Raw genomic sequence first — 27,410 nt, 5'->3', positions numbered from 1 at the left:
GATAAGATCAAAATCTCAAGAACCTTCTCTAAAAAATGGAAGTTAGAGATGGAACAACTAGCAGAGTTAAACATGTCAAGTGAAAGTTCTGTATCTATGAAAAGGTTATGATTAGCTCCCTCTCTCAAAAATGTCTACTTTCCTCCCTGGAAGAGTTCACCACCTCTAGTAATAACACTCTCCTTGACTTCAGGTAGTCCTCACTCTCAAAAATAAATAATCTAACACTTTCTCTTTGAGGTAGGTAGGAAAGACATTATTAATTCCTCCTCAACAAATGGATAAACTGAGACTTTTAACTGATCTGCCCAAGATTACAGAGCAACTTAGTAGCATATTTAAAACTAGAAACATGGACTTCTAGTCCTCAACTGCTTCTGAATGCAATCAGGTTATTATGTTCTCCTTCCCAAACTTTGAAATTTTCCATTTATTTATATTAATTCTCCAAATTAGCAAAATGGAAAATAAAAGCAAAGCAAGTCTATTAAAATATTTTGTTTTATGGAACATGTATAACGTTTGTACAGAGGTGACCCCTCACTACGCATGTTTGTTTTGGTTTTGAATCTTGAAGTCAATCAATAAGCATTTATCAAGCACTCCCCATATATCTGGAACTGTGCTCTTAGAGAGGAGGGAGGCACTGCAAAAGAGCAATTGTCACCTATCTAGAAACAGGAAAGATCTTCGAGGCCATTTCATCAAAGTTCTTCATTTTGCAGATGAGGAAAGTGAATCCTAGAATGGTGAGTGAAATAACTTGTCCAAGATCGCTGAGAGTAATTAGCAGTGCTAAGATTAGAATCCAGGTCTTCTCACTCAGAATCATTCCACTGCAACATTCTGCTACTCACCAGTCTGCATTAACCGAAGTTGCAATGGAATGGAAGACTCCTATGGAGCCATCAACATGTCAAAACTTTCTAAATGAGACATCACGTGGTCGGAACTTTATTCTCAATTACTTTGTCAAATGTACTGACAACAGGATCGCCACAATTAAGGAAAAAATAAATCTTTATCACGATAGCAGTTCACATTTATTGTTGACAAAACACGTTCCTCAGAACAATCCAGTGAGATATGTAGCGTATTATTCTCATTTTACAGACGAGAAAGCAGGATGAGAGAGCTTTTAATTGACTTCCTCCTCATTCAGATAGTGTCAGCTAGGATTCAAACCCAAGCAGAACACTTGAACTTCAACACCTCCCATTACACCCCAATGTTTTTCAAAACTTTTGCTTTAAACCAAGGTTTTTTCCGGTGACGACAATTTTCTAAAACAATAATGGAGGTGAACAGGAAAAGATGACTTCATATACAAACATCCGGTTTACACACAACTTTGGAGGAGTGACTAATTTGTAAATTAAGACCAAGATATGGCATGTCATGTGCTATGTTGCTTTAAAAGTTTAAGGCAGAAACTGTCACTTGTACATCCTGTCAGTATTCAAATACCCACAATGAAAGAACTGTATATTTCTGGTCTAAAACGGAAAATCTATAGATCAAAAGATAGTCAACTAAATGGAATAAACTGGTTCTTAATGACTTAGAATAGCTTATGAAACCCCATTCAGAAAAAAAAAAAGTATTATATACAGCAGGCATGGATGAGTTCCTTAGATTATCTTCTTCCTGGGGTATTTCAGGCATTATTTAATGCTTGAGATTAAAGAAATTGCATTTCCTTCAAGTGTCAGAATCAACAATCTCTCAAATAATCTATCTCTCCAAAAGACAGATGCAGTATACTCAATTTTCTTGTCCTGTTAAAACCTGTTAAACACTTGTGAGTATTTAAACAATACATGAGTAAATATGCTGTACTATGTTATGAATTATTTAGTTAACTCTCAAAAGGTAAATGAGACTATACATAGAGTTATCTAATTCATCCAAGAACCACACACCACTATGCAGTATTCACATACAGTACAGTGGCTTTGAAAGCACATTTACATTTAAAAGAATAAACTGGTGTTCTACCTGGTATACTTGTTACAGACTGCAGGGTCAGCAGGGATCAAGGAAGTCAGCTTATCATTTCTAGGTTTTAATTTGTATAATAATGTCAATTAGATATACAAAAGTAATGTGTAAGAACTAAATTGGCAAGCATCTTTCTATGAATGTTTCCAAACCTCCTCCATGCTATTTAGAAAATCAAAAAGATAGGTGGCACAGTAGGCAGAACACTGGGTTTTATTAAAAGTTAGGAAGACTTGAGTTCAAATCCAGCCCTAGATATTTATTAGCTCCATGACCCTGAGAAAGTCACTTAATCTCTGCCTGCCTCAGTTTTTTCAACTGTAAAATGGGGACAATAACAGTACCTACCTCACAGGGTTGTTTTGAAAATCAATTGAAATAATATTTGTAAAGCACTTAGCACATAGTAGGTGCCAAATAACTGCTTATTCCTTTCCCTGCCAATAGCAGGTTTTCCCCATGCCATCATCTGAATTGTTTCATTTCTTACATTTATTTTTATACCTATGAAATTTAATGGGAGAAGTTATAATTTACTTCATTGACTGCTAGTATTCATTCTTCTATTTGCATATATTAAAGTGATTAGTGATAACTGACTTCATTGATTGGTACTGAACCCCACACTGTAATAAGTAAAACAAGAGTTTATTCTGAATTTAAACATAACTTCAAAGGTACTATATTTTCTACTTGTTAATAACTATGACATTTATAAAGGACTATAGTTTGGATAAAAACATTAACCAATTACAAATGTTTCTCATCAAGAAAATTACACTAAAACCTAAAGAACTAAGGATTGTTAATGAAGCATTTTATATATTTATTCCTTAAAATGTATAATTTTAACAAAACTAAAAAACTTCAGTCACCAATATGAAAATTTCTACAATTAATCAATGGAGGGAAATATAATGGAGAACAGGAATGGACGAGAATCAGTGTATATAGTAATCTTTGTATTACCTAGAATACAAATTATCTCCTTTATTATACCCATGCCATATTTCTGCTCCTGGACTAGTTCTGCTCGTCTAGCACAACCCCAAGAAATACTGATGGGTTCTACTCTATGCAATAACACCCTTACTATGTGTTCAAAGAATACAACCTAATTTCAGTTAAAAACAAATTCAGGAAGGTAAATCTGCCAAAACATGAAAAGGAGTGCATTATAAAATAAAAAACTGATTCGCGCATCAGACATATTGCTGTTTTCCTTCATCAGTGTGGAAAAATTCAAGAGCTAACTATACTTTTAAGGTTTTTGTTTTTTAGGAAAAAAATACTTAATTCAGATTAATAATATTAAACAAAAAGAAATCTGTAATACTGACGGTAGTTATAACCACACTACTAGCCGAAACTCATCCATTGATCTTATTTTCTGTCCTTCTAAAAGGAAAAGCAAAAATGTACTATTTTCTCACTTCCAGAAAAGATTCGCATGGAAAATGCTGTCCTAAAAGCTTAAAACTCAATTCATAATCTCATTCCTCAATTTTTACACTTAGTTGAAGTATGTTCCCAGTGTTGAGGAGAAACCATTCCATGACAACTGAAAAAGGAAAGAACAGCCCGATTAACAAGGCCTCAACTTTCCAATGCTTCCCGGTCTGTTTTCTTTCATAATCCTGAAAAGCAGAATATCTCCCACTCCCCTCACTGCCTAGCCCTGAGGCCTAACAAGGAAACTGAGCCCACTTTTTATTAATGTCGCTTCGATACGGTATTCTTTTAATGCCCAATATTGTTCTTAGAGGTCTCCTGAAAGGTTTGATTTCTTCAACTGAAGCAAAGTAGTTCCAGCGTCCAACAACAAAGGAGGTAAGAGAAGCAAAAGCAGAGCAGTGAGGGACGGAGAGTCAAGAATCTGGGGATCCCTTTCATTAAGAAAACTCTCCCCAGAAAACCCTGAACACCCTCGGCGCTAACTCCGCCACCCAGGAGCGGGGGCAGCAGCGGCCCGGGGCTGCTTCCCGAAAAGAACCGAAGCTGTTTCTGAACCCCCCAACTTAAGCACAGGTCCCTGCCTCCCGCCTTCACCCCTACCCTTCCCAGCCAGCGCAGCCCTCCTCCCAATGACCCACTAACACAACTCCCCTCCAATCCAACATGGCCGCCCCTCCCAACCCACCCTCGGCACAGCCTAATCAACTGGAGCCGGCACCGCCTCCTCTACGCTCATTGGTCGAGCCTACTCCATCCAACCCCAGTGCCGGCCACTGATTGGACATCTGTCCCTGCCACTAAGGGACGGGACCCCGCCTTAGGGGCATTTCAAGCTGCCTTGAGGCGACACATAAACAAATCCCTGTAGAAAGGCCCTCCGGGCCGCCGCCTCTCCCTTACTCCTCCCCGATGGGGAGCCCATCACCCCCAAACAAACTCGACCTAGACCTCCCGTCCCAAAAGGAGAGTCAGTGCCCACAAACCTCCCCCGCCCTCCCCGCCCCTTTCCGCCCCCTCTTCCGGGGTAGCCTCCCGGCCCCGGCCCCCCCATGCCCCGCCCCCACCTGCTCCACCCTCTGCTTCCCACCCGCCCCGCCTTCCCCACCCGGCCTCCCCTTTTGCCCCACCCCTCTCCCTTTCCCTCTTCCTCTCCTCTCCTCCTCCTCCTCCTCCTCCTCCCCCAGCGCCCCCCTCGCTCCCGCCCCTGCCCCGCCTCAACCCCTCCCCCCCACGCTCCTCCTTCCTATCCCCACCCTCTTCCTAGTCCCCCTTTACTTTCCTTTTCTCAGCTGCCCCTCCCACCCTTTCCCTGCTCCTGACAGGCACATCTCGTTCTACAGCGAATGGTCGGTCCAGAGAAAATCTTAAATGCGGACCAGCGCCCCATTTTAGGACCCCGATCCCCATCGGAGCCCCTTCCCCAGCTCCTCCAGCTTGGGAGGAAGGGGGAGAGGAGAGGTGACACCCCCTCCCCGCCCTGCAGCCCTGTCTCCTGCCCGTCACCCCCAGACAGGAAAAGCCAGAGAGGTGGAGGGATACTTCGTAACAACTTGACAGCCCCGCATTTCTGCACAGCCTAAGAGTTTCTGCTCTTCTGAACATCTCCAGGATTTATGTAACAACCGTCCTCGCAGTCTAAACCTCCGAAAGGTTCTTTTGAAGAGAGAAAAAGCACCACCAGCACCCTCGAAGCTGGCGGTAGAGCCCCTGCCCGGACACCCGTGCCCAGAACGATAGGGACAGGCACCGAGCAGTCAGACAGCCCCCTCTCTCAGCGGGTAGGGCCAGGTCTGCTCCCCACGCTTCAGCCCCGCCACCCACCCCCCCGGCCCCGGGGCTCAGCCGCCGCGGCCTCAGCTTGGCTGTGTCACCTGCTCCGGGCAGGTGTGTGGCCCGGGCCTCAGCAGACCCGCTTCCTCTCCCCGCCCCCCACACACCCCCTCCCGCGGCAGCCTCAGGTACGGAGCCTTTCTCCCCCCGGCCCGTGCTTAGCCGATTCCCCACGCCACTCTGCCGGGCGCCTGCCGTCACTCTCCCGGTGCCCCCAGCCTCCTGCCCTCCTGCTGCCGGCCAGGGGCAGGAGGAGGGCCCCGGGTGCCACCTCAGCCAGGGGCCAGCCCCCCCCCGGCCCCGCCGCCGCTCCACTCGCTCCCACTCCGGTGCTGCCCGCAGCCCCACCCCACCCCCCGCTCGGGCTGCGAGGAGGACTCTTACCTGCTGGTGCTGTGTCCGGGGGAGAGCTTAGGGGCTGGGGCCCGTCCTGGTGCGGGGGCCGCGGCCCCTCTCCATGCTGCTTCGGGTTTGTTTTGTTTATGTCCTTCCTGACGGGTTCCCGGAAATCGCGTGACTCTCCCCCCTCACGTGGGTCGGGGCGAGGAGGAGGGCGGGGGCAAAGCGGAAGCCGACCAATCGAGGGCCACTCCGCAGCGACCAATCAAAAGTCTAGCGCACAAGGGCACCAGTGTCATGTGACCTGGAGGTGACAGGGAGAAGGGGTGGGCAGAGTGGTGGTGCTGTAGGCGTTTGGCGTCCAACACTTCCGAATCCTTGGCGTGGCCCTTTCGTGGCGGGCCCTCGGTGTCAAGGGGTATCTGGGCTCTCGTTGGAGGTCCCGTTGGAGATAGTCGGCCCCACACCCAGGACTCAACGTGAGGGAGGCTCAATAACGTCGTCTTAATCCGTTCTCTACTTTTGTGTCTCTTTCGTCCCTATCAGCATTTGGAGACTGCCTCTGCCCAAGTAGATGACATCGTGGCAGTGCGGTACAGTGGTTAGAGCGGTGGCCCTGAAGTCACGATAGACTTGGTTTCAACAACCCCCCCCCCCGTGTTTACCATCTGTGTGACCCTGGGCGAGTCACTTAACCTCTGACCCTCAGCTTCTTCATCTGTAAAATGTAACTTAAAATTTTAAATAAGAAACTGATGCCACTTAGTTACTCTTGACTTAACCCTAGAAGAAATCCTCCTAACCGAAAGCTCACCAGAATAATTCTTAATGCTAAAACATATTCCCTTATGTTAATATAATGGGGGACTAGACTGCTCTACTGCCTAGTTATTAGAATAGTTCTTAATCTTTTTTGGTGACATGGACCAAAATAATGTTTTTAAATGCATAAAATCAAAGGAAAACAGTCATATCAAAATGTAAAAATTAAAGTTCACAGACCCCTGTCTCCCACTCCCTTTACTCTTACCCCCACTCCAAGGTTAAGAACTTCACTGGAGCATTTGAAAAATCCATATGAAGGCTTGCTGAGCCTGCTTCCATATGGACAGGTAGTATCTAGTGGTAGAAGCCTGCCACCTATTTTTTCACCTGCCTTATTTCTCCTTCTAGCCACTTTTTTTTCCTTTAATTTTTTTTTTTGCTAGGCAATTGGGGTTAAATGATTTGCCCAGGGTCACACATCTAGTAAGTGTCAAGCGTTTGGTCTGAGGTCAGATTTGAACTCAAGTCGTCCTGACTTCAGGACTGGTGCTCTATCCACTGCACCACCTAGCTGCCCCTCTTTTAGCCACTTTTAAGTGAATGCTTGGTGCCTCTGATTCTTCTCTAGAAGCTCTGTTGTTGCAGCTACAAGTAGACTAACTGTTTCCAGTTGCTGGATGTCTGGTGATTCCTCCAACCTTTCCAAGTTCACGAGTTTATAATAACCTGGTCCATTTCCATTTCTAATACCTTAGATCAGGAAAGAAGGAATAGAACAGAAAGAGAAGAATGTTAATTTGTTAAATGATATTAAAGAGATAGTAACTGGTTATTGGATATTGGGTGAACACACCAGATGAGGACTCATAAGTGACAGCAGAGAAAACCTCTCAGGCTGATTCCCAGTGGATCAAGTAGTCATTCTGTGGAGACCCAACCTGATAGCCTGATTGAGGCTAGGAATGAGCCCCAAAGAAAATGCTCTACATTAGTATATGAAGTAGCTTGGGTACAAGATGGTGATAGACCAGCAGCTTCCAGTGATATCTTCCACCCGAGCAGCACTCTGTCCATTGAAGCGGTAATCAGCAAAGAAACAAACTAAGCAGGATGGTCAGGTACTTTGTCCCTCCCTCCCTCAATAAACATTAATTAAGCACCGGTCAGGCATGGTGCTAAGTATTGGGGATACACAACGAGACAAAAGACAGTCCCTGCCCTCAAACCGTTTATAATGTAATGGAGAAGACAGCATACAAACAAGTATATGCAAAGCAAGCTATAATACAAAATAAATAGGAGAGAATTAACAGATGGAAGGCACTAGAATTAAGCAGGTTTGAGGAAAGCTTGTAGTAAAAGATGGGATTTTAGTTGGGACTTAAAGGAAACAGGGAAGGAGAGTGTTCCAGGCACAAGGAACAGGCAGAGAAAAGTCCCAGAGGTGAGAAATGGAGCGTCTAGTCCGTGGAACAGCCAGGAGTCCAATTTGACAAATGACCAGCCCACCCATTTCTCATGATATCTTTCATGCCACTTCTTACAGATGAGTCATGATTATTCATGATCTTTTTCCTGAAACCCACTCCACTGCCTAACTTCCTTATTTCTGTTTAGAGAAATTGTTATCCTTCCAGTCACCCAAATTTACAACCTTGGAGTCTCTCTCCCTCACTTTCCACATACAAGCTATTGCTAAGTCTTGAAATCTATAGTCCCCTCCAGGCTGCCTTCCCAAATCTCCAGGTTTTCTTTGCCATGCCATAGAAACTGCTTCACTGGCAGTTCCATCTCACCCTTGGACTTTTCCAATTGGAAATACCCTCCGCTCCTGCAGAGTCTTCCACTAATTGGCTAGTTCCTTTCAGAACCTCCCCTTCTCTCTTTGTGTCCTCCATGCTTAGCATTCTTGCCTCTATGCCTTGGAACAAGCTGTCCTACATGCCTGGAATGGGCTCCTTCACCACCTCTACCTTTTAGAATGCCTAGATAACTTCAAGGTTTACCTCCAATTTCACTTCAAACACAAGACATTTCCTGATCACTGCTGTTGTTACTATTCTCTTCCACACATTAAAAAATATATACATTTTGCATGTTTTGTACTAACTCATTTGCATATATTTTGTTTTCCCCAAAGAATATGAACTTCCCAAGGGCAAGACTGTTTCATTTCAGTCGTATCCTCAGTATCTACCACAGTGCCTAGAACTGAGCAAGCATTTCAATGCTTTCTGAATTGAACTGATTGGTAACATGCTTGTTTCCACTGTGCTGCGGGTCACCAGCAACTTTAATTCCTCTGAGATGATAGAGATCCATGATTAGCAGCCATATAACTTCATCAGGTAATATTGATGTGAAGGTTGCTGTGGGCTCTAAAAGGCAGAATATAAGACCTCGCAAGTTCTTTCAAGCTGGAAAGATTTTGGGTACCATCTCAGTGACAGACTGTGTCACTATCTAAGGACCAGCTTGCCTAAGGACAGAGACACTTATCACCACAAGGCTGGCTGACAGGTGGTGAATATTTTGGTCAGGTGTGTGTCATTGATGGATGGTCAGATAGCCAAGGAGCTTTATGGTTAGCTGAAAAGGAAAGGACAAATGAAGATAAGGTTCAAAGACATGATGAAACACAACATGAAAATGGTATAATGTGGCCGTGGACTACCCAAAAACAGCTTTTGCCATGGCAAACAGCCATAAGTCATGTTGTGATTCAATAAAGCCCTGGGTACCCTCTGTATATATATATTACACCATCAATCTGATATCAAAAGCTCTTACTGATCTGATTTGTGCAATGACATTTAGGGGCAAAGGCTTCTTTTGAACTTGAAAGTCAAATACAACGTAGTAAAAAAGCTCCTTGGAATAAACCTCCAATTGGCCTGGGTTTTCTTTGTCCAAAGAATGAAATCCAAACTCCTGGCATTCAATGAATTCTCCACAATCTGGTTCCTATCTACCTTTTCAGCCTCATCTCTCACGGGTCCTGCCCATAAACTTCCCCTCATGGATTTTTTCTGTTAGAACCAGTTCTGTACTACCTTTATGTTATTCTTATGAGCAAGTATAGTCACTGAAAATTTTATCCAAACCACTCTGGACTGGGATATTCAATTTTCGCAAATTTCAAGATGGGATGAATTTTCTCTAGAATGGAAGATCTCCAGGAAAATCTTTGTATCCTTTTGAATCTGTTTCAAATCATTTTCCCATCAAAGGAATAAGAACTAAATCCAAATCAGATCCCAATTAATTATCATAATTATTCCACATCCTTCATTCTTTCCTCTGCTTAACTTTTCTCTCAAGACCTGAAAAAGATTCTCTAAAAAGGAAGAAAGAAATATCTTACCTAACCTCTGCAGTTTTCAATAGGATATATATATGTTTGGTTTTTGTCCTGTGGAATGACATCCCTGTTTCAAAGTGTAAGTAATCAGAATGAACTCCACCTCAGAGTCTGGGCATTGAGTACTCTTCCAAAGGACTTGTGCACTTAGCAGGTTTCATTTATGTCTTCAGAACTCCAGCTCCTACCTGATATGGTCCCTGGCATACAGTAGGTGCTTGATAAATGTCTGAATAAATGGTGATTCTGATGATAATGATAACATTAAAAAGATACTGCATATCACAATCTGGGGAGTCCTCAGGAAATCCAATGTAAACACAATTCTCCTGACTGACAGAGAAATGTATCCCTGAAGCTGGCTATTAAAAAGCCATTACAAACTTGGTATTGACTCCTAGATGGGAGAAGAGCTGCCAATGATATTTAAGACTGACAAAGAATGATAATTTTATCAATGCATGCAAAGGATTCTTGAACAATATTGTATAGTAGTGACCTTTCCAGCCCTTCCAGTGGCACCATTTATCATATTTGAGAGCTTACTACCAAGAAGAAGATAAATGAAGAGAATAAAAATGCTCTCATGGAATCAAACAGCTTTAGGGGATTGCATCAAGTGATTTAAATAATATATTAATGTTAACAATCATGGCACTAAACTCATTCCTCCCCCTCCTTTTCATACTAGCAGAGGATCTCTTTTCTCCCTCTTTCCCTTCATGACTATAAAAAAATTTCCGCATTTTAAAAGTTTTCCCCCCAATTAAAAGTAACAGATTGAAGAACTGTGAAATACTGTACAATCCAAGTACCTGGAACTGAGCAAACATTTTGTATTAAGGTCATTCATTCAGTCATCCTTTCACTCATTTAACAGGCATTTATTAAGTGCACCCCATGTGCTGGGCACCAAGCTAAGTGACGAAAAGACCAAAACAAGGAGTTCCTGTAGTAAAGAGTAAAAAAACCTTACATTCTCCTGGCAGGAAATGACATGTTACAGATAAGTCAAATATGGACAAAACAAATATAAAGTAATTTGAGGGAAGAGTACCTTAACAACCCAGTGGGGGCGTTAGGAAAAGACTTCTTGGATGAGGGAGCACTTGAGCTGAGCCTTGCTGGGATTTTACAGAGTAAATAAATACAAAGTAACATAATTCTTATGTGACAGTAGCCTCTTTGCTGATAAATCCAAAAGCTTTGTCTCTCTCCTAATTGTCCTTGACATCTCTGATACATTTGACATTAATGACCTCCTGACACCTCCTGTCTCTCCTAGGACACAATATCCAGGTTCTCCTAACTCTCTAGAGTGCTGTTTTTCTTTCAAATCCCCATCATGACACACAATTTTAAACTTTTGAGGTGCTCTAATCCATACACACACACCCTCAATGAGGACCACAGAGGTTAAGTGACGGTTTTTGGGTTTGTTTTTTTTTGGCTAGGCAATGGAGTTAAGTGACTTGCCCAGGATTCCATAGCTAGTAAGTGTCAAGTGTCTAAGGCCGACTTTGAACTCAGGTCCTCCTGACTCCAAGGCTGGTGCTCTATCCACTGCGCCACCTAGCTGCCCCCCGTTAAGTGACTTTTCTCAATGTCATACAGAAAATTGATGGTAGACCTAAAATTTAACCAAGATTTCCTGACTGCCAATCCAATGCTATGCTGTGTGAGGAGGGGTGGATGTGTGTGTGTGTGAGGTGGAGGTGAGGAAGGGTGTGTTGTTTAGTCGTTTCATCAGTGCTATTCTCATATCCCATTGGTTTTCTTGGCAGAGGTGCTGAATGTTTCCATTTCTTCTCCAGCTCATTTTACAGATGAAGTAACTGAGGCAAACAGGGATAAGTGACTTGCCCAGGGTCACACAGCTAGTAAGTATCTGAGGTCAAATTTGAACTCAGGTTTTCCTGACTCCAGACCCAGCACTCTGTGTACTATGTCGCCACCTAGCTGCCTATCTATATCTATATATCTATATCTATCTATCTATAATATTAGTATATAATAACATGTCTATAAAACGTTTGGTATTATAACAAGCTGTGAAATCATTTTAGAAAGATGATGGGCCAAAAAAGTTGTTATTGTCTCTTCTTAAAAAGCTAAAACAGTTCTGAGGACAGTCATGGGCATGGTAGTACACGTTATGACAAGTTTCAAACATTACCTCCTAGCCATTTCCAAAATATGCTACCTGTACCCCAGATCTGCAACTCCTCCCACAGGAATTCCGAATCTGCCCTTTGGACCCAGGCCTCTGATAGGTGACTTTTTCTGCCTTAGCTTGCCAGGAACCAAGCTACCACACCACTTCCTGGACATTCCCAAACTCTACCACCCCCTCCTCCCTTTGTAATTCGGTTTCTCCTTTACTATTGTCTTCTATTAGAATATAATCTACTTAAAGGCAGGGACTATCTAACTTGCTTGTTTTTAGTATCCCTAGAATTTAACACAGTGCCTGGAACATAAGTGATTAATACATGCTTTTTCATTCATTCATCCAGTTTGGTCCTGACCAACTCCACAAGATCTTTTGCTCTCTATTTTGCCTTGTGTGATAGGTTCTCATGCAGCAAAGGATGACTTGTTTTCATCTTTGTGTCCTTAGAGATGGTTTCTAAAATGGTTTTTAAAAAAATTTTGTTTTTCAATTATCGAGCATTTATTTTTCTCCCTCCTATCTCCCTCTGTGGAGGGAGATTTAAACAAAAAGGCTTCATAACAAGTAAGCATAGTCAAGTAAAACAAATTCCCATATTAGCCATGTCCCAAAATGGCTTGTATATGAATATTTATTTGCTGACTTCAGTTTGACACTCCAGGTTCCACCTTTATTTAATATCTTGTGTAGTCCAGGGTAAATGGGCCTCTTAACCACCTTATAGACCAGGTTAACTTTTGTAGTTGTTATTTATTCATTCAGTGGTATCCAACTGTACATGACCCCATAGACTTTGTCCATGGAGTTTTCTTGGCACAGATACTGGAATGGTTTGCCATTTCCTTCTCCAGCGAGTTCCCATTTTACAGATGAGGAACTGAGGCAAATAAGGGTTAAATGACTTTCTCAGGATCACACAGCTAGTGTCTGTGACTGAATTTGAACTCAAATCTTCCTGACTCCAAGCCTGGTACTTTATCCACTTCACCAAGTACTTTATCCACTGCCCAAGTCAACTCACCTCTTCCATTAACCATCCTACCTTGGACCAAACTTATTGGGAAGATAGCTGAGTACAGAGATTGGTACACACTTCGACTTCAGGCCAGCACTTTCCCAAATGCTTTTGGTTGGAAGTGGAAAGAGTATTTGACTTGAAGTAATGGTACTGGATTCTGTACCAAATAGATAAGTGACTGTTTACCTCACTGAACCTCAATTTTCTCATCTATAAAACAGTGATAATAATTTTGGAAGGGCTTACTTCAAAGGGTTGTAAGAAAAGTACTTTGTAAACCTTAAAGCACTATAGAAATGTGAGTTATGATCAGACTAGTTAGGAGAAGCTGATTTTCTGTGGGAGGGCATGCCTGAAGACCAGTTAGAAAAAGGGAAAAAGCAAAGAGAGAAGGGGAGGTTGAAATACTTACCTAACCGGTGGTTTTGTGTCTACACCTCGCTCGATTTCATTCAGGCTGCAAACCTGCCAGGATCAGTTTGACTTCTTTTCCCTCTTGTTTGTTTGGCCTGTGTGTTGCTCAGTGGCAAATGGTGTGCTGGCAGCACCAGCCCTGCGTACTAACTGCTAGCGATAAGGAAGCAAGAGGTGCGGAGCAATGGACTGCGTGGTAGAGAAGATGGTCACAGGAATGGGAGCGTTGGGGGGGAAAGCAGAAGTAGAGTGAGCTCTTCTTAAACGAGCTGGAAGAGCAGACTGATAAGAAACAGAACAAGTAAGAGGGTCCTTATTTTTAAAAAGTGATAGCAAATGAAATGATGAAAGATAGATTGCTACAACGCAAAATACTCAGGCTTTCTTCTGGCATAGAAAAAAATTAATCAGGCTCTCTAAGTGAAATCTGGAAAAATCAAGGCAATCAACTAAAGGAGATGAAACTAGTAAAAGTACCTACCTGTTCAATCTAACTGTGTTTTAATAACTGCTCACGTATATACAGGCCTGTCACAAACGTTTTCTCTTTCGATTTTACCAACCACATCGTGGCGAAGGCAGTACAAGCATGATTAGCCTTCTTTTAGGAGACAACTGAGGCTCTGAGAGGGGAAGTGATCTACCCAAGGTCACACAGGATGGGTTAGAGTTGGGGAATCACATATCAGAAGTCCAGGTGTTATATATGTCTAAGCTATTTGTATTATTAAATGTCTTGTGAGTACTTCAAATACATGAACCTCCAAGTAGAACAACAGAAAACAAGTCAAAGAAGAAAGAGCTGGTAGATTGTGTAATGGTCACAGATCATGACTGTGGAAAGAGCTCCAGATCTTCTTTCCCTAGTAAATCCGAAGGTCATTCCCCTGTCCTGGTCACATTCTCTCCCCGCCTCTCTGTGTTTATTTGCACAGCATTTTCTAGTTTTTATTCTCAAAATCCTGTCTACCCGTTAGCTGTTGTTGAGTGTGTCTGACTCTGATCATGGGGTTTTCTTAGCAAAGACACATTCAGGCAAACAGGGATAAGTGACCTGCCCAGGATCACACAACTAGGAAGTGTCTGAGGCCAGATTTCAACTTACATCCTCCTGACTCCAGGCCCAGTGCTCTATCTACTGAGGCATCTAGTTGCCTCTTGTCTATGAGTACAATGCATGTGCAGAATATACGATGCATATATTCAGAGTAAATATTTTGAATTTATTCTATTATTGGTTTTCTATTATTCTATTAATGGCTTCCAAATCAAATGCCCAACTGTCACCTCATTACAATAATTCCAATCAGAAATTTTCATCCTGAATCTTAAAAAATTTCACTATAAATGAGATACTCATTTCAATATTGTTCATTTTTATAATATTGATGTTATAGTATAAATCGTTCTTCTGGTTCTTCTCCCTTCACTCTGGATCATTTCATACCAATCTTCCCAGGTTTCTCTAAAACCATCTTTTTTTTTAATCAGTTTTTCCAGCACAATAGATTTCCATCACATTTATTTACTACAACTTATTCACCCATTCCTCAATTGATGGGTATCCTTTTAGCTTTCATTTTTTTGCCACCACAAAAAGGAGCTCCTATAAATGTTTTTGTGCATACAGGATCTTATACTATTTCTTTTGGTCTCTCTTGGGCACAAGTTTAGCAGTGGCATAGCTGGGTCAAAGGGCATGAACTATTTAGCAACTTTTTGTGTATATTCACAAATTGGTTTCCCAAGTAGTTATATCCATTTACAAGTCTACCAACAGTGTCTCAATGTGCCTGTTTTCCCACCCTAAAAGTTATCAGTTTCCCTTTTTGTCATTTTTGCCAATCTGATGATTGTAAAGTGGAATCTCTGAACTGTTTTAATTTGCATTTCTCTGATTAGTAGTGCTTTGGAGCATTTTTTCAGATCTTCCTTTGAGAACTATCTGTTCATATCCTTAGGGAATTTATCCGTTGGACAATGGCTTTTATTGTTATAAATGTAAATCAGCTCCTTTTTTATCTTGGAAATGAGCCCTTTATCAGAAACACTTGTGAAGATCCATCCCTACCCTCAACACCATTGCTCTTAGGATTTGGTTTTGCAAGAAAATTTAACTTTCATGTAATCAAAATTAACTATTTTTATCTTGGGATCCTCTCTATCCCTTGTTTGGTCATGAAACATGCTATCTACCTCCTTACAGAAAAGTGATAAATTTAGAATGCAAAATGCGACACGCACACAATATGATAGAATATATGTCCTGCTAATTATGCATATTGTTACAGGGAACTTATTTTTATTTTTTCTCTTCTCCCCTTCTTCCCCTGCCCCTCACTGTCAGTGGGATGGAGGAGAATAGGGAGAAAGAATAAATTTTGGTTAATTAAAAAACAATTTTTAAAAATGGAGAGGTGTTACAGATGTGGAATTCTGCATGTACTTTCAGCTGAGGTCACAGTATTGTTAGTTTTAATCATTTTACTTTGTTACAAGAGCTCTCTCAAGAAGGGAATGTCATCTGGAAATGTTTTTAATGTAAAAATAAAATACATCAATAAAAAATTTAAAAATAAATTAAACTGTATATATATATATACATATTTACTATAGATATATATAGATATATACACACACGTACTTATAGTCATGGTCTAACAATGACAAAACAAAAAACATGGAAAATATCTTCAATATCCTTATAAGAGGTGAACAGCTATTTCTCAGTTAAGAGACTAGATGACAGTACACATTTCATTTGGCTTCCCTTTCCTCTCTCCTCCTCCCCAGGTGAAAATATTTGGGGTCTCTGTTTCACCATTATGGATGCTTCTCTTAATAGCTGCAAATGGAGGCTTTGTGCTGGGTGGCAAGGCTGGCCTAACCCTTTCGGTTCAGCCCTCATGGGTTTGATATACCTTTATTGAACACTGCAGCTGGGTCATACAGAAGAACAAAAGATGACCCTTCATCATTAGGCTGCAGGTCTGGCCCCAAGTAAAACTGTGAAGTAAGCATCAACTGTGCTTAAACTGCCATTATCTGAGACAGCCCTCTCCAGATACCCAGTCTTCTCAAGGTGCCCCTGGATATCTCTTGCCATTTAAGAATCATGATATTTAACTTACTATAAGATGTTAATAACTTAATGCTGGCTTTCCCGAGGGTAATTGCATTTTGAGAGATGACCCTAGAAAGGGCAACACAACCCAAAGGAAGTAAACTCTGAGGCTGAAATTGCAAGAGGTAGTTTGTAGCATAAAATAAATAAGAAACCTCCAAGAATTAGAAGAATGGATGATAGCAAAAAAAAAAAAACAACTCAGAATACTTAGGCCCTGCTAAAATGGTAAAATACACATCTCATCCTTCATATTCATTTATTCTTTGCACTTATTCCCATCATATGCTTGATCCATATATCTCTGCTCCATCTAATTTCATCCCTCACAATTAATTTTCCCCTCAGATTGCCACATCTCTGCCTCATTTTTGAGTCTCAGCCACACAGACTTATAAATCAGAGCCTAACCTCCCAAAGCCTGGCAATCATTGTGTTACTATGTGCTATGAATAAAAACAAACACGTAGAACAGACTGCAATTACATTAAAATCCATTATTTGGCATATGAGGTAAAATGCATCAACAGATGTTTATATGAATTTGGTTGTATTACTTAGGAGAACCTAAGTCACACAGATTCAGTCACAGAATTTAAAGCTAAAAAGTTTCTTAGAGATCATCTAGAGTTGGAAGCTCACTTTAAAAGACTAGCAAGCATGATTCCTACTGGATGCATGCCTTTCTTCTGCAGGATTGTTGGTAGATAGTAATGCAGGCTCTTTTTTTTTAAATCTTCAAGAACCCTGAGATCACCAAACCATTCATATTCATATTATCATTAATTCTTGTACATCCATGTACGGACTTTCACCTCTTCCCAGGCAAAAAGGACCACAGACCACAGAATGTCACAAGTTCATTGTAAGGTGCATTAGACTGACCATCTGGTTGTCTGCCCTCCCTGAGTTGTCCTCTGCTTCCTCTCATTACTTATTCTGATATGTCTCCTCTGCTCTGCTTAAATTGCCCTGCACACCTATCTTCATTTAACTTCAAGAAAGGTTAGGGCTGGCTGTGAGGATGAAGGGTAGACAAATCAGAATTCTTGCTTAAGGCTGCCACCACTAGTAGATCCTGATGTGAAGTTTCTCTCCTCTCCTCCACAAAAGGAAAGGATGAGATCTTAGGGGCAGTTGGGTGGGTTTTGAAATAAAGTTGGGATGGAAACAAATGTAGGTGGTCCTACTGGCCTTAAAGTGAAGGAAAGGCTTAGTAACAAGTTTAGTCTTCAGGAGAGTTGGTTAAGGAGAGGGAAAGAGCTCCTCTCCACACGGGAAGCTGACCATCAAAGGCTGTGCGAGGTAGAAAACAGTGAATGTCTTTCAGCATTGCCTTCCTAACTCCCACTGAATGAAGACCTGAATGAAAGCCTCTGAGCCACAGACTGAGGCATTTCTTTGTTTCTTTTCTTGGCCAGCTTCATGGAAGTCTGTGCCCAATTCAGGGGGCCAGCTTCCCTGGGTTGTTCTAAAGCAGTAATAGTGTCACCTGAGCTTTGAAGAGCAAATATAGGAACTTCTGGGGGTCTTAGGCTTTAGAGGTAGACTTTACCTTTCAGAAACCTAACATAGGAAAACCGGATTTATGAAACAGATTATTGTATGAATGTATTAGGCAGGGAAAAGGACTTATTGTTATGAGGTGTAATGAAAAGAGTACTGTATTTGGAGTCCACAAGACCTACGTTTGAATCCAGGCTCAGCTATGTAGATCAGGTGTGTGAACAAGTCACTTTCCCTCATTAGACTCATTTTTTCATCTGTAAAATGGGGTGGAGGAGGGACTAGATGTTCTCTAAAGTTGTTTCCAGCTTTAGGTTCTCCTCATTTCTTATGGGCTGCACTACTTCTCTGGGACTTCTCTGACTTTTCCACCATACTCCAGGAAGCTCATTATTCAGAAACCCTCGTCATCCTGCAAGCTCCCATCAGCCTTGGTACTCTACCTCATCACCACCTTGGAGCCATGAACACCAAAACTTCTATTTAAGGAGGAACCTCAGCTCAGAACATTGCCTCATTTCTCACGTGGCTGCAATATTTTGGGACTTCTCTGATTTGTACCTTCACCAGCTCCCCCACCCTCCTGCTTCCATTTGTGTGTGGTCTTCCCCCATTAGTTTATAAGCTCCTTTAAGGCAGCTACTGCCTTCCTTTTTCATATTTCGTCTCCTCAGTGCTTAGCACAATGCCTGGCACATAGTAAATGCTTAATGTTTGTTCGTCCTTCGTTTTTGAAGAAGACCAGGGACATCATGGGGTGATGTCTTGACTCATGAGTGAATTGGATTTACATGAGGCAGTTGCACAAAATCAGCAGCTTCACTCTCTCTTCCAGAGTCACTGAAGTCCAGTGGCAGGACAAAAGTCAAGCTGGCTGGAAGAATCAGAATCAATGACCCGCCTGCCTCAAACTGCAGGGATGGAAAGACTGTAGGATGTGATCTGTTTGGTATGCTCAGCATACATCACTCCAGGCTGCCACCTCTTTACATGAGCAGAATTAAAACTGAAACAATTATCTGCCTTAATCTTGACATATTGATAGTGAGGGCTGGTGGGATTTTTTGTTTTGCTTTGTTTTTTTTAATACATTGAGTGACCCTCACGCTGTATAGCAAGACACGACCTAATAGGATTTCCAAGTGATATCCTGGTCATCATCGATTTAGGAATATCACTGAATTCAGCACATATTAAGCCCCTGATGAATGAAAGACCATGTGCTAGGTGGAGAAAATAGAGATAGAACATAAAATAAACATGACACAAGGAGAACAAGATAAATACAAGGGATAGAGGCAAAATGTGAGGAAAGAGAGATCATTTCCATGGGGGGTAAGGGGATTAGGAAAGGTAGTAGCATCTGAGATAACCCTGGAAGGGGGGGGGTGGAATTTGACAAACTGGAGCTGTGTTCAGGAGGGGTTAATCATTGCAAGAATACAGGCAGGTGTGATCAAAGGCATAAATACAAAGCAGGGGGGGTGAGAATAGGAAATGGAAGTTTGTCTGGAAGGAAAAGCATGGCTACCTCCAACAGGTAGGTTGGAGCTAGATTCCAAATAGTCTTAAAAATAAAAATTATTAATATTATTCATTAGACAATAGGGAGCCATTAATGGTGTTTGAGTTAGAGAGAGGCATGACTAGGTCTATAATAACATAGTGCTTTAAGCTTTGTAAAGCACTTTCTGTACATCATCTCACTTGAACCTTACAGCAATCTTGGGAGGTAGGTACTGTAGTTATCTCCACTTTACAGATGAAGAAACTGAGGCTTGTCAATGATTATATAGCTTGTAACTGTTGGAAGTAGGATTCAAACCTAAGCAAGCTTTCATTTTTATTATTTATGTATATATATATATATATATTTAAATAAATATTAATTTTTTACAACAGTTCTTTCTACACATATTCCTTCTCCTTTGTATAAAAGAAAATGCTAAAGCCAACAGAAACACTAACCAAGTCTGACAGGCTGGGCAGTCACTTCTCTGGTAAAAGGTGGGAGGTTTGTTCTGTCACCGCTTCTGTGGGAATAACTGATTATTACAAGCACCCACAGCTCAGCTCACTCGCAGGTCTATGTTATGGGAATCACTGTGTTTCTTGCTCTTCTGGTTCTTATTTCATTCAGTTCATATGCCTTCTCATGTCCCTTTGAATGTCTCCTATTTGTTTCTTATAGCAATCTTATGTCAGTTTGTTCAGCCATCCCTCGATCAGTGTGTATCCTTGTTTGCAGCTCCTTTCTTACCACGAAAAGAGGTGCTGTGGATATTTCAGTGTTTGTTCTTTAACTCTGATGAGAGAGTACAAATATTGACTGTTGTATCTGTTGTCTATCAGTGTTGTTTAATGTCATTTCTATTTTCTCAAACAGCATATAAGGACTATGATTGAGTGCAAATGTGGTGGTTTTGCTATCATTGACTTTTAAAAAATTGTTAAAGAAATCAATAAGTCTTTCCTCTTTTAATGTTTATTGTCTTCCTTCCAGCTTCAGCCTTAGCTGCTGTCAGGATGATCCAGCTTAATTGAGTTTCTAGCCAAACTAAACTCGTTTTTTCCTCACTTGCTTCTTACTGTTTTTACCAGGTGCTAATACCCATAATCTTCTACCATCTTCCTCGATTAAGATTTTTATCAACAACTTTATATTTTAAGCTGTTGTTACACTTGGCTACTCTCTTCTGAATTGGCAAGAAGATAGAAATGTTTGCTGTCCGAGAGCTTCTAGTTTCTTTTTGTCTCACTGTGGTCATTTATAGCTAAGCATTTTAAGAAAAATGGGTGGTAGCCTGTGCTGATGTCCATTCCTTTATTTCTCTTCCATTTTCTTAACAGTAATGGTTTGTTTAAATAGGTCAGGTTGGAGTTGCCTCAATTGTGTACGACATCCTCTCATTTGTATTCTTCCCTGGTATTGATTTTGATCTCTGCTCTAACAAGTCTGTGGTCTGACTGTACACAGAAAGCTGAATCAGAAATGACTGTCACATTCGTAACTAGTCATTTCCTATCTCTTAGAACATTCAGTTTCATTTTTTGTGAGCTTACGTGTCACTCACCACGTCCGACACCTCCGGAAACTCTTCTGCAAGCAGGTGTTCATTAGGCGCAGAAGTGAGCCTTCCACATAGTCTAAGCTTTGGTCTCTCCATCATTCCAGTTAGCTGCAATTTCCTTCTTTCTTCGGGTTTTGTTTATAGCAAGAATATCAAGGTTGATACAAGTCAGATCCTTCAGAATTCATTCTGCTTGTTGGCCACTGGACAGAGGTCTTGCTTTTAGAATGCCAAAAGTTAAGTTAATATTCATACTTTCTGAAAACTAATTTTTAGCACTCTTTTGTGCCTCCTTCTCCCCACCATTCCCCTCCCCCCCTTCTGACACTCTGCCACAGTCACTGGAGAAGTAGGAGACTGCATAACACTGAGAGCCATCTTGTATTTTTCTGTTTCATAGGTTGTAGTGGCCAAAGAATTTGGCCAGCTTACTGGCAAACAACAACAACCAGCCTTTTTGTCTTTAGCTGAGTTGGCCTAGGAAAGAAGTATACTGCTGAGATCATACTTGGAGTTTGTCTAGTATGGGAACTGTGATGCACAGATTTAGGCTCGTTGGACTTTAGGATCAGAGATGGAAGGGACCTTCTAAGAAGAGATCATCTAAGTATAACACCCCTATTTTACAAATGAGGCTACTAGAGCCTACAGAGGTTAAATGATTTGCCTGAGTCATATAGGGAGTAAATGGCAGAGCTAGTATTCTTATACTAAAAGTGGCATGCTGTGAGACCCAGGTACCCCCACGCCATGATGAGGTGTCATTGTTGGAATTTGTGAAGAAAAAAATAAAATCTAATAAAATGAGTAAAAGGGAATCTACTTTTACATCTTAAGTTTCATGTATTGGTGTCAAGGGAGAGTAAGCTGAAGGCAAGACACCCCAAGAAATAACTAAGTCAAAAACTTTTCAGTCCACAAAAGCAGCAGGAAATCTGGTGGGGCTTCTGTACACACAGCAGAATGAATGGAAATGAGTTTTGAGACACCAGAGGAATAACATCATAATTCATGCCAGAAATCAAAACATCAACACTGTCATAAGAAAAAAAAATGTGACAAGAGACTAGCCCTCAGACGGTTAATATATATGGTTTGAGTATGACAGTAAGTGACAGATTCCCACACTGATAGTAACAGCGATTTGGAACCTAGGAAGTAAAAACAGAGTACAGTCAAATAGCTGACTTCCTGAACTCATCAAAGTTCTGTTTCTCAGATCTGTGCAGTCATGCCTGATTGTATTATTTAGGGCTAAAACAGAATTTGGAGATCAAAGGAAAAAACTAAAACCTAGAGAGGGAAAAGGACTTATCCAGGGTCACAGAGATAATAAATAGAAGAGTAGGGACTTATTTAAAAAAATGTTTTTAAGTGCATAAAATAAAGTGCATAGTATTACAAAGATAACTAGATTATATTGAAATAGTAAAATATTTTTTTAAAAAGTTCATGGTTCTCTGGTTAAGAACCTAGGAGAATTGGTTTAAGACCAATTTTTAAGAAACATCATAGGCAGCTGGAACTGGGGATTCTGAGTGCTCTCTTTAGAAATATGTGTGAATTCCAGGTTAAACCTTGAGAAATGCGATAGATGAAGGGCATTTTCCTCTGAGATTTAAAGCACAGGAAATATTGTTCCTGCCTTATAGGGTAGCCCATATCAAGCCAAGGAGGAATCTGGCAGTTCCTTTAGAAGTTAAGTGTAGTCATTTAATCAACAAAACTTTAATGAAACACTAGTTTTTATGTGTAAGGCACTGCACTTATGTTAGGAATTCAAAGACTATCTGTGACACAGACCTTATTCTCAGAGTTTACAACTCGGTAAAGAAGAAAGTTCTGCCTCTGCCTTAGCCCCACATATCAGATTCAACCTCTTCAGTCTCTCTCCAGTGGACTACAGTCCTCTCCTTTTTCAATACACATTGTAACCCATCTTTAATCAAGTCCTCCTTTTTTTCTCACCAATATTACTATAATAGTGTTCTTGCTAATGTTCCTGCCTCTAGTCTATTTCATCTCCATTCCACCCTACAAAATTACTACCTATCTTTCATATAATTTTGATCATATCACTCCCTTACTCAGAAAACTTCAGTGGCTCCCCAGTACCTACTGGATCACCTGTAGTAGTGGTGGGGTGGGGTGGTGAGGACAGTTGCTCATTTACTCATATTTGCCTTACACCTCACACTACTCCAATGCCTATGAGTATATTTTTCACTTAGGGAAGTTGTATCAATAGTTCTTTAATTCTATTGGTGTGTGTGTTTTAAAGGTCTCTCTCTCCTCCTTTTCTTTGGGGATATTTCCTCACTCAAGTGCTTCCTTCCAGCTACATTTCCAGTAAATATACCCTGACTAACAAAGGCCTATAGTTAACATTGTTTATAAAGGTTTAAAAAAAATGGTGTTTAGGTCTATAACTGGGGGGGGGGGGAAAGAAGGGAGTTTCAGCATCAGAGCAGCAGTCTCAAAGTGCCTCACTACTGAAGTCCCAACCTCTTTCTTTGTGGTGACTGCCTCTACACATTCTTTCTATCCAGCTCCAAGCAACGTTTAGCAACCTCTCCTTTTCCAGCTCTGTGCCTCTATATATCTCACCTGGATCTGGCTCCTTCTTGATTCTAACTTCCTGGACTCAAAGAACTGACTTTTAAAGGTCACTTGGAGGCTTGCCTTATCACTTCATCCTATGGTGTTGATCCTTAACTCATTTAAGGGACTTGCTCATAAAGAAAGCACAAAGTGCTATAATTTGACCTTTACTAGCTAATACTTCCTTATGAACCCCTCTCCTGAGATTAGGTCCTGGGTTTTTGAAGACCAATTCCATTCTAAAAGTATAAATTCCTGATCCTGGTTTTCAAGGTCCTCTATAATGTGGCTTTAGTCTCATCTCATATTCTGTATTAGTCTCATTGAACTGAGGCTCCTGCTACCCTCTCCCTCTCTTGCACAACTCTCTCCTTTGCTTATATATACACCTCTTTCTCCATGCTAGAATGGCATCTTCCACTCTTACCTATTGCTATTGAAGTCTCTTACCTCCTTTAAGGTCCCTCCAAGTCATATGTGGATTCCTTCAGAATTAAGCATTTTTTGGGGAAAAGGGACCCAAATAAATATGATCTCTTCCTCCTCAAAAGCCTTCACCTCTTTTTGGCTCTGCTAATTTCCCCTGGGCAGCTAAGTGTCAAAGTGTATAGAGTGCTGGGCCTAGAGTCAGGAAAACTCATTTTCCTGAGTTCAGATCTTGCCTCCGATACTTACTAGGTGTGTGACCCTGGGCAAGTCACTTAACCCTGTTTGCCTCAGTTTACTCATCTATAAAATGAATTGGAGAAGGAAATGGCAAACCACTCAAGAAAACCCCAAATGGAGTCATGAAGAGTCTGAAACAACTGTGCAACAAATTTCCCTTACAATGAAAGTTGTTTACAAGTGGTTTCTCACACCCTATCCCATGCTTTAAGCTCTTAGTTGAAACCTGAAGCTACAACACAGGGAAGGAGTGTGGCACAGTAGAATGAGCCTTGGCTCTTGAGTAAGAGACCTTTGTTCAAATTCTGTCCCTGGGGGCAGCTAGGTGGTGCAGTGGATAGAGCACCGGCCCTGGAGTCAGGAGGACCTGAGTTCAAATCCAGCCTGAGATGCATAATACTTCCTAGCTGTGTGACTCTGGGCAAGTCACTTAACCCCAATTGCCTCACTTAAAATAAAAAAAAAATTAAAAATTAAAAAACCCACAAATTCTGTACCTGAACACTGAGGGGCAAGTTGCTTAACAGTTCTTAAACTCTGTTTTCTCATCTGTAAAGAGGTAGATGGGCCAGGTGCCCAAGATATGTTCCAGCTCTAGTGACTATGATCCTATGATTTAGAAGTAGGAGTGACTAGAAAGGAGCTCATTCGATTAACAGTATACACAGAATGAGAGGCAACTAGATGTGGGAGAAAAAGAAAAATGAGGTGCCAGAGACAACCAATATTTCAGGCACAGCCAATTTGGACCTTGAAGATGCTGTCAAGGGGCAGCTAGGTGGATGGGGCACCAGCCCGGATTCAGGAGGACCTGAGTTCAAATCCGGCCTCAGACACATATCACTTATTAGTTGTGTGACCCTGGGCAAGTTGCTTAACCCCATTGTGTAGCTTTAAAAAAAAGATGTTACAGAAAAACGACTCGATGACAAAGACCTATGAAATGAAATTAATTTCGTTCCAGTTTCCCAGGTTTGAGGGACTTTCGTGTTATTTACTCTGAAAATATTTGAATAACCACAGTGTTCAAGGTGTTGAGGGGGATATAGAATCTTCCAAGGAACTTACAATCAGCCCGACCATGTAAGCCAAAGCTGCTTCTGGTTCTGTTTCTAAAAAGACGCCCTGCGCCACTGAGGCTTTCACCCCCCAGAGCACTCAGAGCCACCCTTTCTCGTCAGGAGATGGGACAGCCTCTCCTGAACACCAGAGACGCTACTTCTCACCCCCATCGGCTCAAGATCAATCAGTTGAAGCAGGTTTGCAACATTTAAGAGAAAACTCTTTTGCTTATCGGTTTGCAAGATGCTTAAGATGTTTAAGCCTGAAGCCTGGTCTTAGAGATTTTTGCCTTCCTTGCAGCATTAGCAAAGCTTAATAAAATGGAATAGTCTTTACTGAATTAAAGCATAGGGCTGGCATTTTCAAGCTCAGTTTTTTTCAGAAAGAATTTAATGGTTTCTTTCTCTCCCCACCCAGATCACAATTCCTGCTGCCTCTCCTCACCTTAGCAAATAATTTTCATGAATTTCTGTGGCAAAAAAAAAAAAGTTATCACTGAGTGGTTCCCTTTTAGGAGATGTCTGCCTTCCAAGGCACATATCTGAAGCCTTTCCATTATGGGAGGGCTTATAATAGTAGAGTTCATGTTCTGCTAGGACAGTCTACAAAGTTGTCATCTCCATGCCATGATTAAGCATGGAATAAGAGTAAGACTTTGGAAGGGGACAAATAATGCTAAGAGCTCAAAGCCCATCTTCCTTGTGACTCCCTTGTTTTCAAAAATCCATTTTTAGAGACACTGCAAGTGTCCCAAAGTAGAATTATTAACAGCTAACTTAAATTAAGCTTATATAATTTTTTTCACATACCTGTAACCTTAAATACTATTTAATTAGACAATTATCAAAAGCATTTACTAAGTGCTGGAGCTAATAAAGACCAAAAACTGATTATTCTCACAAAACCCATATTCTCCAGGACCCCTAATTAATCAAGCGTACTTCTCAATGAGTTTAACTGAATGATACTTCAATAAAATATTAGTACTTCCAAGTAAATAGTAATAGATGAAAGTGAGAATCAGCTGACATAAAGTGCCATGGGATTAACAACCCTCTATGTATAGAGTTCGTTGATCTGGATGCAGAAACTACCTCTACTTCTCAAGCCAATGAAACCCAACAAATATTTATATGGAAAGATAAAATCACCAGTAAAAGATCTTGAAACGCAATCTATCTAGGAATATTGCAATGCAATGATATACTGTAACTCTACCAGACTGGATTTGGAATATGGATAAAAGAGAATTCCCAAGCAATGAGACAAAGACCATTTTAAAGACACATAGCTACAGCATCTGGTACATAGTAGGCACTCCAAAAACATTTGGTGAGTTTGGTAGCTTCAAAAGAAAGCAGCTTAACAGTGGACTACTGGAAAACAGCAGCCACAAGAGAGACCAGCTGATGTATGGCAATCAAGACAGCTTTTGGAAAATCCAGGCTGATTGCAAGTCTAAAAGACAGTTATAGAGATTAATGGGCTCCAGCTACAAATTAAAATGTGTGTGTGTGTGTGTGTGTGTGTGTGTGTGTGTGTGTGTGTGTGTGTGTGTAGAGGAATCACAGGCAGTCATTTTTAAATGCCAGAACCAGCAGTACATGCTAAAATATTTCCATCCACTTCATGGTTTTGTCTTTTAAAAAATTATACAAACTCCCTCCCTCTCCAAAAAAAAAAATACCCAGTTCATTTCCAGTAAAGAAATTCAGTTTCCCATAGCGACCCTTTTGCAGAATTTGAACATATGTGGAAAGCCTTCCCTATAAGCACTCTTCCCTATCCTGGGGAAAAAAACACAAAATCCAACAATAAAAATATCTTTCACTAGATCCTACTGTCCCTGTTAGGGATTGTCCTTTATTTCTCTTTTTCTTAGCAACTCTTCTTGAAAAAGTAATCCTAACTTGGTGCTTCGACTTCTCCTCTCACTCTTTTAAATCCTCTGCAATCTGACTTCTAACTTCATCCATCAACTGAAACTGCTCATGCCTAAATGACCGATGGTCTCTAAACTGCCA

The 27,410-nt window shown here is 41.1% G+C and overlaps 1 protein-coding gene across 2 annotated transcripts in view; it reads right to left on the bottom strand.

The window, feature by feature from the left end:
* Positions 1-5,761, bottom strand: part of CREBRF (CREB3 regulatory factor) — a 47,292-nt gene extending 41,531 nt beyond the window's left edge. The window contains exon 1 of one of the 2 annotated variants that reach the window (XM_020969116.2): positions 5,671-5,761. The gene's annotated coding sequence lies outside the window, so the exon portion shown is untranslated. The remainder of the gene's footprint in view (positions 1-5,670) is intronic. The other variant, XM_020969117.2, reaches the window with a different exon arrangement.
* Positions 5,762-27,410: the final 21,649 nt, after the last annotated feature.

This window comes from Phascolarctos cinereus, unplaced genomic scaffold, assembly GCF_003287225.1.
Source record: "Phascolarctos cinereus isolate Bilbo 61053 unplaced genomic scaffold, phaCin_HiC Scaffold_2;HRSCAF=192, whole genome shotgun sequence".
NCBI lineage: Eukaryota > Metazoa > Chordata > Mammalia > Diprotodontia > Phascolarctidae > Phascolarctos > Phascolarctos cinereus.
This window is presented reverse-complemented; position numbering and strand designations above follow the sequence as displayed.